Source organism: Epinephelus moara, chromosome 1 (genome assembly GCF_006386435.1).
Source record: "Epinephelus moara isolate mb chromosome 1, YSFRI_EMoa_1.0, whole genome shotgun sequence".
NCBI lineage: Eukaryota > Metazoa > Chordata > Actinopteri > Perciformes > Serranidae > Epinephelus > Epinephelus moara.
The window spans coordinates 30,721,475-30,735,410 of record NC_065506.1 but is presented as its reverse complement, the minus strand read 5'-3'; the positions used below and the strand labels follow the sequence as shown (position 1 = coordinate 30,735,410).

At 41.5% G+C, this 13,936-nt stretch overlaps 1 protein-coding gene across 2 annotated transcripts in view; it reads left to right on the top strand.

Moving 5' to 3' along the window:
* Positions 1-13,936, top strand: part of ankrd11 (ankyrin repeat domain 11) — a 121,585-nt gene that overhangs the window by 26,856 nt on the left and 80,793 nt on the right. For both annotated transcript variants that reach the window (XM_050054293.1, XM_050054284.1), the window contains exon 2: positions 6,217-6,295. The gene's annotated coding sequence lies outside the window, so the exon portion shown is untranslated. The remainder of the gene's footprint in view (positions 1-6,216; positions 6,296-13,936) is intronic.

Genomic DNA, 13,936 nt, shown 5'->3' with positions numbered 1-13,936 from the left:
CTAAACACAGCTTTGGTTCCACCATTAATGCTGATGGGCGCAACTGAAATTTGCATGCCAAGAGGCAAACAGTGCTGTAGTGATTTTTCAGTTCATATGTGTGCATTTTGTAGAAAGGTAATTTAACTACTGGGATGTTTGACAGTAAGATCTTTACTATTTGAATAAATACAAAGATTACATTCTTGGGATAAAAGCCCCGATCCGATCTCAAAGATCTGTACTGGGGCTTATCATGGCATTCTTTAATGATAGGGACCGGCTGTATAAAGCTACATAGAGCCCGATACGATTCTTTGTTTTGTGTCAGCTGACACACAGGCAAAGCTTTCGTGCACAGCGACGCAGTGAGTGCAGCCTTAATCAACACTGTGTAAGAGGCACGCAATAAGGGACAGCAAAATGCAGTATAAGACTATATATGTAATTAAACTTTTTATTAATTTATGTGTACTCTTTTCAGTTCAGCTCACTGTGAGAGAGTATCTTGTAGTTTGCTTTTTATCATAGGCTACATGGTTCATGCTTCACTGCAGACACTCAGGACTGGAGCAAACGTGAGCAAAGAGCCAATACAAGTAATTAGGGTCCGGGCAGCTAAGCTGCCAGGACACTATTGTAATCCTAGGTATTCTTCTTCTTCTTCTTTCTTCTTCTTCCGAGGAAATCATACTTCCCATGGGTGAAAACTCACCAAACTTTGCACAAAGGTCCAGTCTCATGCCAGATATCCTCAGCTGTAAACTCAAGCCAATAGTCCTGATGGTGACGCTACAGCAAGCGTCTAAAGTTCAAAAATTTGAAAATTCATAACAAATCAACCATACGTGCTACAACTTCACAACTTTCATCAAACTGTAGCCCCAATACTAAAGAAGCTCTTGTACACTTAAACCTATTAAAAAATATGAAGTTCATCACTCTGTTTTTTTTTTTTTCCAAAAACTGTAAAACCTCTTAAACCTGTCTCTTCCCACAATTTTTGCTCAATTGACACCAAACTTGCTACAGAGCATCTTCAGACTGTCCTACAAAAACTACATTTCTCAGAATTTTGAATTTTGCTCTAATGTGAACAATTGGAGTCAATATAAAAATGGCAATTTTAAACACCTCTATGCTGTCTAGATGCAATATGTGTATTTTCAGATTTTGGTTTCGATAACTGAATTTTTTACAGTGGTTTGAAATCTGCTTTTCCGTGCATGGACGGCTGCTAAACCTGCACGTCTGGCTTAGTCAATTTGTGAAGCTACACATGAATTGTCACTGACTAATTAGCTCAGTGAGATAGAAATTGATTCTTAGTCTCAGAGGTTGTGAGTTCAAGCCTCAGCTGATGCAAAAGGCAGATTGTGTTGCTAAATTCCTAAATGTCTTCCAATTCTTCTGCTTGTTGCTCAGAATTGCCTAAAAATGCAGCTATAATTTTATTAATGTAATCTGTGCATCAATCTGCATGGGGTTTTTTTCTCAGTGCATTCCAGAGCCAATTAATTATCCAACCTATCCACTGTATTGATATTAATAACTTTAAAGTACTTGAAGTTTGCACTGTGCAGCTGTATTATCAAGGAAAATAAAAGTATCCGATTGGGATTCGGTATGGACAGATACTCAATATTAAATGACGTGGATCTAGATAGGAGGCAAAAAAAAAAAAACATGATCGGGACATCCTTTCAGGGTCAGGTAATGCTTGATATAATTGTCAGAAGGTGCATTTGTGTATAGTTGTTCTGAATGGCCACTCCCAGATGTGGAATAAAAAGCAGGCCATCATAGGGAGGGGGAGACGTGATATTAAGGTTGAGACACACCAAAGTGACATCGCAGAATTAATGGCGACAAAGGCAGACTCTTCTGTTACCTTACATTGCCTGGGTCTTACTGTGGGAGCAAATAACTCTCCATACCAGCAGGCGGAAGTAGTTTGTATTCGCTATTGGAAAAGGGAAACCGGAAGACCAACAGGACGGATTCAAGATGCTAGTTCCCCAGTTAGCACATTACCTACACAACCTAGCGTAACAAGTTTGTTTGGGTCTCATGCCCTCTTGACTGTTTGTTTGCTTTCCTCACTTCCATTTCTATTCTCGTGCACTGAGCTGAACTGCCAATAAGAGTAATTTCTCCCACCGACGGGTTCTGCTGGGTCCGATGCTGAATCGGTCAAACTGCATCTGACAAGGGCCAACTCGTGCCAGTGGTATGGGACACACCTACAAAACTAGGGCGACAGATGCTTACTGATGGCCAGACATTGACCAACAGCTGACTCTCCGCTTGGTGTGTCAAGGCACTTCAATACAGGCACACATTTTTAGACAGTTTCTCTTGGAAGGCATTCATAGTGATGCACTTAGTTGTACACACGCAAAGTGTTGTGTAAAGAATGAAAAGAGAGCACTTCAGGGAGATGTTCAAACTCTGGCTCCTTTCTCACCCTTGCAGTCGGACTAAATGTTGTGTTGTCAGATTCATAAAGCTGCAGAAATTTTCAGACACAGCCCCCCAGTTGTGACGTTGCAAACTTGGTAAACACGTTCATTTTAAACAGGCTGAGTTTGGTCTTGCAAAGAGCTGGTGCAACTGGCTCCTGATGTTTTGTCCTGTACTTCGGCTATCGGTAGTGTTATCCACAGCATCTCAGTTCTTGTGGGCAGAGGATTGTGTCCTGTATGTAGTCTTCTTGTTCCGATGAGGAAGAGTGCTTTCTGAAGTGTGATGTATATTGCCATGTAAGGTTTTGTAAAGTAAAATGAAAAACTGGCAAGTGAGTGTCTGGTTCTGTTGTAGGAGGAAAACTTAGAGAGATTAAACAGAACCTTTCGTCATTTTCTCTAATAAAAAAATATTAAAGTTTTAAATGAAGTATTAAGCCATTAGCAACTTGTATGAGGCTTTGAAGACCTGTGAAATTGTCACTGAAATAAAGTATAGGTGATCAGTTGTCTTACTTAGAACAGCTCCCCCCTTTCTCTTTCTGACAGTTGTCATCGTAGAAATGTTCTTTGTACAGTAAATACTGACTGTTGTTATTTTTACTTTTTCAGCTCCATGGTTTGTGTCTTTGTGTTAGCAAATGCTATAATTAAGAGACTAACCTTGGTTGACCAAAAGTTTCTCGATTGGCTTTCAGTGATATGCTTTCTGGTGTAGCCAGGCTTTTTATAGCATTCAGTTCTTGGTTAAAACTGTGTCTTTTGGCAGTTTCTGTAGGTGATCATCAAGGGGGATTGTCTGTATCCAAAACTCTGTTGGGAGGGTAGTGTTCTGCTTCCTGGCTGGATTATTACAATCCGTCAATCCTGTGCTTCCCGCTGGGAAAGCCCCGCAGGTTCCACTCCAGTACAAACACAAATACGCATCTAACCATCATCCTCCTTTCCACTTAGGCCATCCCAGTGAGGTCTGGCCTTAATCCTGTCCCGCGTACGCACCTGCCACCCTGCCTGTACTATCAGCCTTTGTACTCTATCCTGTAAAACCCTCCACACAGGTCGCTTTTGATATTATCTTGTAGCAGAGATGTAAAGAAACTTACATATAATAAACATGTACACACACACATTTATGTAGACTTTGGGGTATAATGAAATTCCCAGTTATTTGTAAGTACTGTCTTTTTTAATCTTTTTAAATTTGACAGCTAGTTGCAACTGACTGTTGGTCCTCAGTCCCCCCCCCCGTGATGACTTAAAGCCAGTTTGATGGAGCAAATGTGGGTTCACATTGAGGGGGAGTCCCTGTAATCACTGGAATGTCACCAGTTTAGCCCAGCACTGGGCCTCTGTTAAATACACCCCCATGCCCTGCCTCCCAAATCCTGATAAACCCTTGTCCTCATAGTTGGCAGGGAACTGGGGGAAGGGCGACCAGCTAGAAAGGTTAGGAACATGAGTTGAACTGGACACTGAGCTTTAGCTGGTTAGGTTTGTTTTTCTTGTGCTCCATTTGGCTGCTTATTGCAGACTAGATATGAAAATGTTCAGAGAGCAACCAAACATAATACACCCAGAGATTTGCTGATGCAGTCTGGTGGTTTTATCTAGTGGTTAATGTCAGAAAATGTTAAGTAACCTTGCTGTATAACTAACATTACTGAGTCAGTTCCTTAAATTATGGAGTCCTTTGTATATGTGCTACTTTTACAATCTGTCAAACATGATGACACAGATAAATGCAATATAATATGTAAATGTAAATTAAATATTATAAGTGATGATTGTCTGTTGACAATATATTTGCATAAACCTTCTTAACACAATCATTAGAATTGCAAAAGCTTAAAAAGGATGATGGTGTGCAAACATCTTTACTAGCGTGAAAAGTCGATGCTTACATAGTTACAGCCTTGCATTATCGTACACATTTTATAACAATAATAAGCAGTCACAGATAGGTTTACAGACTTTAAATTTGGGGGAAATGGCAAGGTATCCTAAAGCCATTTCCTCATATAAACTCCAGAAAAACAGGTCCAGACTTTGTCTGGATTTTCCCCTTCACACATGTAGCACACAACAGGAGATTGTTTATTTTAGAAGCCTTCTCACCTACTTGAAATACTCTGTTTGGTTTATGCGAGAGGTGGCACCTGGGTAGAGCACGCAGGAGGAAGGACATGACACGGTCACATAGCCGGGTCGTAATTTGGTCATAAACAACAGTCTTGCCATTTTTTTAATCTGTCCGAAGATTCTGGCTTCTGCCCTCGCCAACAGATGTTTTTGAATCTCATCATCTCTCCAATCCGACATTTCCATTGCCGTCATCGTGTAAATGACCCTCCTTCTTCACCTTCAGAAGTTTGTTTTCTTGAGATTTTGTGCAAGGCGCAACTGTTCAGTCGGACATTACACAGGCTTTAAATTAGGGAGCTAGCAGAGTAAATCCGTTAAATGTCTGATCCAACTGATTTCAGACATTTGGGTTCTCTCATACAGCTCCTGCAGGTAATGTCTACATAAATTCAGATTTGCAGTGCATGTGTGTGAAAGGGGCTGAAGCTTGGGTATCTAAGTCAGCATTGGGTGATGAAAAAGTCATTGGTACATCCCTGGATTTAAGCTCTTTTTCTGTAATAAAACTTTGGCTTACGTTTAAGCTATGAGAAACTCAAACTTATGAACTTCTCACTAAATCTGTTAATTGCATTTCTGGCCATGATGTCACGTCCCAGAAATGTCATCATGCCGTTTCATTAATTTTTTGATCTTTACTTTCTAGTTCAGAGGCTTTGTGCTCGAAAAATGACTGAATTGTTGTTTCAAAAAGTAAAAGTTTCCAGATATGGGATGCTTTGCCCCTTTTTTCTTAGTTCAGTAGACATGAAAGTAGGTTAACTTGCTGACTACTGTGGTGGTGCAATGAACATTACAACAGCTGCACTTTTCAACACAAAATTCTGAGCCATTTATTAATTCAAAGTGACACTGAAATCAGATTTTTGTATGATAGATTCAGTACGAAACCAATTGAAAAAGCATTTGGTGCAAAGTGTCAGTTGTTGACATATTTATGGAACTTGCATAAGCTTTCCAAATCAACTGAGGACTAGCAACGAAAGCATAATTTTACAGTTACACTGACACAAATGGACCTCAGCAGATATACAGTCATACCTGTAGCTGTGAGCTGTTCCTTACTAATCCTCTTGTTGGTTTCATAAATGTATGTGTTTCCATCTCTTGGCAACACACCACAAAATATATGCTGTTCATTAGGGCTGCGTTGAATCTATTTTGTATATACAGAATGTACATCTGGTACCATTTATCATGTGCTCTCATGCTCTGCAACAAAAAAAGACTGTTTTGTATTGTTTACATTACTATAGGCGGTTATTAGCAGGTACAGCGTAAGCCAAAAATCAGCCCACGAATATGGTAAACAAAACCTGTATATGTTGTTCAGGTACATTATGACCACATAGAGCTGGGTTATATTAAATAAAGCCAAGGTTTGGAGTGCCCATTGTTGGGTCAAGTGAACGAAAAGGGGACCAAATGCCTTACTGCACGTCAGTTCTTCTGTATCCTCTTCTTTCAAAGGCCTTTCTCAGTTTGCCAGAGAACTGTGGATGAACCGATCCTGAGAAGAGAAACATGACCCTCCGCATCCACCCCAATACCCATCCGTCGCAAGGAATGTGAAACTGCATGCGCTGTCCTTGTAATTAATGCTTGGTCTTGTTTTCATCTTGTTTTTCAGGATTCTGTGGACTCAAGACGGCAGGTGTTTTTCACGTTGGATTTTAGCCCACTGACATTCTCCCACAGCCATGGAATCGGTATGTTGACAAATAATATCTTATTAGAAATATAACCATCACTCTGATGCTCTGTCCTTTTAAGGCAGCTTTCATTAAAACGCTATTAGTGAAGCACTTGTTTTTTTAAAAGGTGTTTTTTTGGCCTTTCGGTTTGTGCTGGCATCATAGTACATATGGCGTGTGTGCGTGTGTGTGTGTGTGTGTGTGTGTGTGTGTGTGTGTGTGTGTGTTGGTATTCTTGTGAACGCAGTAACACAAGATATAAACGTCACATTTGCACCACTTTCTTTTTATCATCCTTCATCTGTATACATTTTGGAGCATACACAACTTTACCATTTGAGGAGTAGTGGCTCCTCTGAAGCCGTAATACTTCGTAAAATAGAGTTTATGTTAGTGTCAGCCATGTGACACGTGAAGACCTTTACTTTGTCTTGCATTTGTAGTTTCTTTAGCTTCGTAAATGACATCATTGCAATAACGAAACATCAGGCAACTCGGGTTCCTGTTGTTTAACCAAACAACCAGTTTTGCGTGGTGTTTTTTTTGTTTGTTTTAAGTTGTAACCCAGAGTAAAGAAAGACTATCCGTGCTTGGATGTACTTGTATACATGTGTGCTTACATACTCCAAGCATCAGGCTCTACCCTTTATTGTCAGTCATGCAGGAGACTGTGTGTGCAGGAGTTGCTTGTACCAACAGGCAGGCTGAAAGCGCAGCAGCATTGAGCTCTATCCACTGGAATGCATGTATTAAGAATGGGGCTTAGTGCATGCCTAACCTCTGCTTTCCTGTCCCTTTGTCAGAGACTGTCAGAGGCTGTGTGTCTGTATGTGGGTGTGTGTATGTGTGTTGGAGACTGTGAAAAGTAGGTCACAGCTTCTGTAGTGCAGAACTAGCATGTGTCCGACTAAAGCCCTCCATTACCCTCTCTCTGTCTCACTCACACATGCGGTGCACACGCACAAATATATCTTCTCGTTAGTTAATGTGACTGTAGCGCTGATTTGAAAGTCCTGATTATGCAAAATTATAGATGAAGCTGTCCGGAATACCTCTTATTTTAGGCTCTGGAGCTTTAGTGGTAGTAAACGGTGAATATGCAAAGCTTTGGCTGGGGTTGGGGGGGGTCAAGTTTCTAGCATCTGACAACAAGATGTTGTCAGTCCTAACAAACTCACGACACTGAAACGACTCAACTTTGTCATTAAGTTCCTTAATAACCGCTAGGTAACGTTAGCCGTGTGAGACTAACAGGTAGCCTTGTCACTGTGTGAGTGCAAGTTGACTCTCACTTACTGTCTCTCTAGCTCTCCTGATCTACAATTAAATTAAATGTGACCCTTTTTATTTTATTTTTTTAAATAGAAGGCAAAACACTGAAAAAATAATCTTAAAAAAAAGTGAACATTAATGTGTGGCGGTCAATGTTGATATTGTGGGGGCTGTCAAATAAACCAATGTATGGCAAATACTATATTTATTGATATATATATATATATTTTTTTTATTTTTTTTTCTACAAAAACAAACAAGCATTAACATTAAAACCTTAAAAAATGTGAATGAGTGAATGAGTATCTGAAGAGCTGAATGTTCATGTCAATCCCTAACTCTAGATTGTGAATGCAGACCCACTTTAATGGGACATTTTAATACCACAAAAAGGAGGGTGTAGTGCTGCTCAAGCAAAGTACAATGCAAACAGTGATGCAAACATCATCTAACTGTTACCAACGGGTTAACAACAGAGTCGAGCTATTTCGGTGTATGTGTGAGTTTGTTGGGACCATTTAATGGCTCTGTGTTGGATGTTAGTGGCTGCTGCTGTTTAACTGACAGAGGTGAGAAGCTCCAGAAGCGGTAGCAACTGGAAGTTTGCTGATCCAGCTAGGAGTCAGGGCGGTCTGGAGTCAGACCAGCGGCGCAAAAAGGATCGAATGCTTGCATTGTTTGACTGGTGTCATTCTGATAGTACTCGGTACAGGGTTATGGCTAACCACATGCAAGGGTGTCATCATTCATGCACAGACATATTTTGCATGTGCTCCACTGTTTGCACTGATAAGAGGTCAGCCTGATATTTGTAGACAGCTGGCTAGCTAGAGTTAGCTACCCAGCATGGACAACCCACAGACTGTTAAGTGACTTCCACAGCTTGACATCTAGTAGCCAGAGAAATCTTTAACAAACAAACCAAGCTCAGATCAGTGTGCAGTATTTTTCTTTAGTCTATCCCTCTTGTAGATGTGATTTCTCAATTTGAGAGTCACAAGTGACGTCACTTCTGGAAACTGTGGCAGATCTGCACAGACTGCAACTATTCAGGTCACATTTTTCGTGACTGTGGTGACTTGAGGCAGCTACTATAGCCAGATATCATCTATGTTACGTTTTAACTTAAATTAGCATTTTTGTGCACAACTGTATTTCCACAACAGACATTTTTGCATGTCATGCAACCTTAACTTAACCACTTACAACAAGTAAACACTGCCTACACACAACATTTAGCATAGATGTTTATTGAGAAAAGGGACAAATGTATAGATTGATCACAGGATCATAAAAATCTATATTGTCTCATCAAAAGAGAATGGAAGAAATTAACAGGAAAATCTGTTTATTTATTTATTTATTTATACAGAGCTCTAAACAACAGCTGCAACACTGGCTCATCCCCCTCTTCTTCTGCACAAATTCATCTCTCTCTCCCTCCGTCTCTGACTCTCTTACCCTCCTCCCACCCGACTCTCTTGTGTCTGTGTGCCTGTGGCTGTGCACCAGAAAGAGCTGCTACTGTTTACCTCTCCGAGCTGCCTATATCTGCTTACTGTCAGTGGAAACCAAGGAAACTGATCACAAAGCTTATTATGGTGCCAGGAGTGGAGTACATGCTGTGTGTGTGTGTGCCTATGGGGGCTGGACACACACACACACACACACACACACACACATACACACACACACACACAAACCCTCTGCCACTCTCCTCCTCCCTCTCCTCATGTGATGCCAGTCACATGGTTTACAGGCAAGCAGCTAAGTAAATCAGAATCAGACTTTTATTTTTAACTGCTTTAAATCCTCTACCTGGTCTCCATGGTTAGCAGATCTGACTCGGGTGCCTCGTAATCACTTGTCCTTTTCTTCTCTCTGTGTGTTTCTCTTTGACTGTGGTCTGTCTTGGTGTCACTTCCTCTCAGCATCATTAAGTTCATGCCTCATATCTGTCTACCTCCTCCCTATCTTGGTTTCATGTGTGTTTGACAATGCGCTGCCTCGGTATGAACGTGTGAATATAGAGCCACTACAGTATACTAATGTAGTAGACATTAGTGGTGTCTAGAGGCCCTTTCACACATAAATTTCTGTGTTCTCTATTGCAGAGACGCTTGAATAAGATTGTAGTACTTAAGCTGTTGCATAATAAGCATTATGTTTTTATAACATGACTGAATAAAGTCCGACCACACCAGACATGAGTGTCTTCACCGGTTGCTTTATTGAGTCCCCAGTATGAAATCAACACTGCAGATGTGACGACCATATTTAGCCCGTAGAATTATTATACATATCTGTTAAAGGTTTAGGCCACGTGTGAACTATAACCACCTTTAATTTACCTGTAAGAAATCGTCTGGTGAGACTGGTGTCTGCTTTCCATGCTATAGCCAGCCGTCAGCAGTGCGGATATCATTTTTGACTGTTATCTTTTAGCAGAGGAGCTGAGAGGGAAGGTGTCTGTGTGTTCAATTTGGTGCAGATGAAAGGCTGAAATTCTTGTAATCACACCTTCTCCACCGGTTCCCTCACAGCTCCCCTTCTATCTCCTCCTCTTCCTCCAAAGCAGGGCTTGTTCCTCAGTGGGGATTAGTGTGTGCAGCAGCTCTGAACAGGGAAGTGGGCCCTGCCAGTCACATTACATAACTCGCCCCCGCTAGTGCGGCTCGGCCTGGCCCGGCTGGAGAGACGACTATAGAGGCTTTGTTTTCCCAGCCTTCCCTTCTTCCTCCCCTCTGCTGCTCCTCCTCCTCCCCCTTAGGCAGGCTGCACACTGATGCCGTATAGAAGGAGTCTGTTTGCAGGGAACAGGCGAGGCACTGTGGCATAGAGTGCGGAGAAATACGCTAATAGCAAGCTGAATGGGAGGGAGCTCACATCTTAGGCCGAGGAATTTGAGGTCTGCCATAGGTCGTACAGTTTCAGGGAGATGGGAAGCAAGGGAATGCAGCACTGTGCATTACTGCCTGCCCAGTGGCTCCACATCATCGCGGCCGGTGGTGACTCAGAGGGTTAGAGTTCATTTGAGGAGTGTTAAAGCCCTATGTCAAATTTCTTAAGGTTGACAGGTTATGAGATGGTTTGTGTGTATACTGCAATTTCAGGTTTTTGTGCCATTGTCCCGTGCATTTCGACCACGCACACACGCACACACACACAGACACACACACACACACACACACACACACACACACACACACACACACACACTCTTCCCCACCTGGCAGTCTGCCACTGTTAGCATGGCGGGAGTGGGAGGCCAGTGTGCTCTGTGTAATGGAGGTTCAGACCAGTTAGCACTCTGAGTGAGTAGAAGTAAGTCGTAGGCGTGAGAGTGAAAAAGATAAATAGCAGCAGCTTTATGTACAACATCTTGCAGCATTGAATCCAAGGCTTGCGCTTTATTTCGGCATGTTTCCCTCTGAGGAGCTGGGAATTTTGCTGCTGAGAGATGACAAAAGACTAGAGTAGTGAAATGACAAAGAAGGAAAGTAACTCAGCACCAGAGGACACTTGCTGCGTGGAGTACGAGCAGAGGCAAACATGTTTGTTTCCTCTGATTGTAATTTAAATTTGTAAGACATATTTATTGGCATGCCTATAATCATAGTAAATGTATATTAGACATGTTGCTTTTATGTCTTGAAATACTGGTCACAAACAGTTGTGTATGTGTGTATGTAAATGGGCTGTCCCAAATACCAGTTGTGGTGTCTTGAATCTTCGTTGAGAAATATTTGTGAGTATATGATATGCCAGTTTCCTTTGGCATATCTGGCACTTGACTTTTAGGGGTCATCTCTGTACATTTTGACTTTTTTGACATGCTAACACATCTGTAAGCCTGTTACGGGTGGTCAAACAGTCAGAGGCACGAAGCTAGGCCTGTGAAACACGTGATAACACCAGTATTACCAATTTCACCAGACATTTTACAAGGAAAGGTATTTGTTGATAGCACTCAATATCTGTAGAGCGCTTTGCTAAGTTACTGCCAATACTAACCAAACATTTCCTACTGCTGCAGCTTCACATTAAAAGCATTTAACTGGCAGATCAGAAGTTGAGTTTCATTATGAGATAGTTGCAGTAAAGGCATTTTCATCATTTCTATTTCCAAGAGTTTTTGGGTGGGCCTAAATGCATGCTTGACAAAGCGCTGGAGCTATGTATAAACTGTTGATACTGACATCAGAGTATATCCTGTCAGTGTTGTTTCTTTCGCCCACTGTGTGTCGGCAGCAATATTTCTACGTCCCACGAGCTCTGTTAGCTCTTTCAGTCTAACAAATACATGAATAAACATCTCTGTTAAATGCCACAATCAAATAAACACAAGCTGAATAGCCGTCACTAACATACCTTTAAGTCATTCTTGCCAAAGCGGCTACCCAGCCTGCCAGCAGTTACTGCTCACTGCTGTGGGTGTGTCCTTTGTGATAACGTTAGCTGCTGTTAGCTGCTGAATGAGAGGCTATAGCTGTGCAGCGACCCTCGTTCCTTGGTTAGCAGGGTGTGTGTGCTATGCAACCATGTGTATGCTGCTGGCTTATCTGCAAAAGTGAGTGTGTCGCTGCACAGCAGATCGTGCTTTCGGGCTCGAGGTCATGTATGTTACTGTGCTGTTGGGTTAGCCGCTTGAGAGTCTGTAGCGGTGCGGTGGCTCGTTCTTTGGCTCAGCTTGTTTTAACCCCCACTCTCTCTCGCCATCGCCGTCATAATTCACAGCAAAACCAAAATGGCTCTGTACACCAGACCTGGTTTGGTAAAGGTGTTACTAACCATCTTGCAACAAGCTAGCTTAGCATAGCGTGCCTCCCAGTGTGTCTCACTGGAGTACAATGTTTTGGTTTTGGGGTGGGAAGCCCAGGCAGCATGTTGCCTATTGAATCGTGCGGGCTGCCTTGCTGATTATTGTGGCTTCGAGAACATTATATTAAACACGATTTAAGCTGTATATTTCATTTTTCAAATGTAGTAGGATAGTTCAGCGTATTGCTCGGTTTGTCATGCATACTGAACCAAAAGCCTCAAACGCATGCATATGTAAGGGTCATAAAAACCATCTATTATTGCAAAAACCTCGTGGCAGTGTGTCCGATGAAAAGTATAGCCACCAGTTTTGGATACTGTAAACATTTCACTCACCCACCTGCTATCTAAATATAAATACAAATAATGTGGTTAAACAGATATAGATAAATATAGTAATATCTCTGCAGTCATAAGCACAGGATGCTGGTTTGCTTTCATCAAGATTATTTTTTTTTCCCTTCCTGCTCTTGCTGGGAGGTCACGGTTGCTTCCCAGGCACTGTTTTCCACAAGCTTAAGTGCATGTTAATACACGCACGCTCAAACAGGATCTGTACCTGATGGTTAGACTGATTTAGACTCTCTGCTGCTTTATAATGTTGGTGGTCTATGAATTGCCGTGTTTTCTACTATCTACTTATTCCATCATCTACTGGAACCCTGTATTTTTTTTAAGTAGCCTGTTTCATGTCACCGTCTGTTGTGCCTGTTGAGTCATATGCGTTCCCGTCTTTTCGTGTATTTGTAATTAATCTTAAACATCACTTCTATATATGTGCAGTAGCTCTTTTGTGAATTTTTTGTTTGCCGTTTGGCTCACCCATATGATTAATTTATCTTTTTAGGAATCTTGTCATGGAACTGGAGTTTTTTTGGTTGGTTGTACTTTGTTCAAATACAGAATGGGTGATTTGGTTGGAGTCAGTATCATTACATATTTCAATATCAAGCATAATATGGCAACAGCATGTTTATTATTGCTGTGGGTACATCTTACGCAACTGGGCTACTGTGTACCCCATTTTGTTCATTTTAAATTACATTTGCATGGAGTCACATGAGTCATATTGATCAAAAACATTCACACAATTTGATAATAACATTATAATATTCCACTGAAATTATTTTTAAAAATGCTATTTCCCAACCCTACACATAATATTGGTGATCTATGATATATAGTTTCTTCTATTGTTGTGAGCAACTTCAGTATCACTTAATCCAATGTAAAAATGTAGACAGTCAAGGACTGAGTGTCTCTAGTTTGCATTTGTATACTATCTTGGCTTCATCTCTGTATTTGGAGATGGGCTTGAGTGTGCTTTCAGTGCATCAGCCATGAGCCAAGTTCCCATCAAAGAGTAGCTGCTACACCAAAGACTGTGTTTAGATGTGACGGCTAATTTTAGAGCTGCTAGGCCCTTGTCCAAGGTGGGGGAGGATAAGATAACATTGAAGTAGCCCTCCCTCCTCACATAGTTTGGTTTTGTTTGTCCATCCAATAACCATCATCCAGCTGCATCCAACAGCCCTCATCCAGCCCCTGTGGATGTTGTGCCCT